The following is a 1,909-nucleotide window of genomic DNA, read 5'->3' on the forward strand; positions in this document are numbered from 1 at the left end:
TCCATCCATTTATCATTAAATTAGAGATTTATTATATTGACGTTTAAAAAAGAAATTATTCCCCTGCGAGAATAAAGTTTCTAATTAATCTGATATACATTTTTTTATTCTCAAATGGACGTTATAGCGTGTTAAGATAATACAAGGATTATATAAACTTTCAGATAATACTTTATATTTATAGCGAGATCCTTCGCAAAGGATAAGTGAGCTTGTATTAACCCTTTAATATACCTTCGAGTCCGTAGCTGAAGTTGTTCCGTTTTTTTTTGATCCGTACTTTGATTTTTAGCGTTGTAAAAATCGAGAACACGATTTATAACGATACATAATGAAACGCTTAAAACGAAAAATCGAAGAAAATTCGTTCGACAATTAAATACCGATAATTAAAACACAAAATTAATAAATAATGTTGCATATCTGTTTTTTTTTTTTTTTTCATAAATAAATTTGTGACGATTATACGAGGACAGTTAGAATATAAAAGTGTGATTTAAAGCTCTAGTCGAATATCGGATTAATAAATAATAACGAAATGGCGAATTCTGCTTGCCATTGATAGACAGATATCGATGAAAGATAACCGAGTTATGAAAAGAGCTTGTTTAAATTAAATGATCGATTTTCGAATAGCTCGTTTAGAAAACTTGGACTGGTATAGTTAATGAAGAAAATAGAATAAAAGAAAAATAAAAAAAAAAAAAAATAAAAATAAAAAAAAATGAATTCAAAATGTTCCAAAAGATGCAAGCTCAAAATAATGTCACGAATTATATTAAAGTGCCATCGTTTTCTTATGCATGTTCGAATCCTTGTATTACTTTGGTAAAATATATTATTAAAGAGTAAGTAAAAGATGTATTTCGACGAGTAACGAGTTATAGATAGTTTTCATTAACGAAGTTTCATTAATAGGCGATAGTCTATATAGAATATGATATGTAATAATATCATTTTCTCACATTTTAAGCCTTCAAAAAGCTTGAAGAGTTTGCAGGAGGAATATTCTTTTTTAATTTATAAAATTCATTTCGTAATCCATAATCCTTTTTCCTAGAGAATTTTAATGAGACGACGGTGTCAATAATCATCTTTTTTCTTTCATCTTTTATCAAAATTATCGTTGTCTTACTGCAAACCCTTCAATTTTAATTACTTCATTATACGATAACTCGTACGACATACAATTTTCAATATTACTGCAGTACAAATGGCCATAAAAGCAAACAGAAATTTCAAACTCGATAATTAAAACTCATCTCGAAGGCTTATGTTTGACGTTTCAAATACTCATTATCATTATTTATTTACTCGTTTTTTATGTGAATACTTAACACCAAATTTACATATTACAATCTCGGTTTCGTATCCCATTTTAATATACGAAAATACTTTTTCACTTGTAAAAAAAATTAAGGGATATGAGTAATAAACAAATTAACGAAATTTTACTAATATAAACAAAGTCTTGCATACGATAGATAGGTATAGTTTAAAAAGGAAGCTATACGAATAATTTAAAAAAAAAAGAAAATACAATTTTTCAAATAGTAGTTCATAATGTCAAAGTGTATCGAAACTTAAAACGATATGGAGATTACAACCATTCAAAGTCAAACACATATGCTTCGTACCAGACCACGATAGAGGATTGCGTTTTTTTTTATCATCCTTCTCCCATCGATGTTTGATCATTTTAGCTTGTTAAAACGAGGTCTTATATCGATATGGTGTGAAATGTATTAAATATGCATAAATTGTCAACGATCTTCGACCAACGCTAGCTTAATTAGTCCCAGTATTGCTGGATAAGCGAGATGAGATTAAGATTTAATAGACAACAAAAAGAAGGGAAAAAAAAAAAAAAAAAAAAAAAAAAAAAAAAAAAAAAAAAAAAAAAAAAAAA

Source organism: Apis dorsata, unplaced genomic scaffold (assembly GCF_000469605.1).
Source record: "Apis dorsata unplaced genomic scaffold, Apis dorsata 1.3 scaffold_104, whole genome shotgun sequence".
Classification (NCBI taxonomy): domain Eukaryota; kingdom Metazoa; phylum Arthropoda; class Insecta; order Hymenoptera; family Apidae; genus Apis; species Apis dorsata.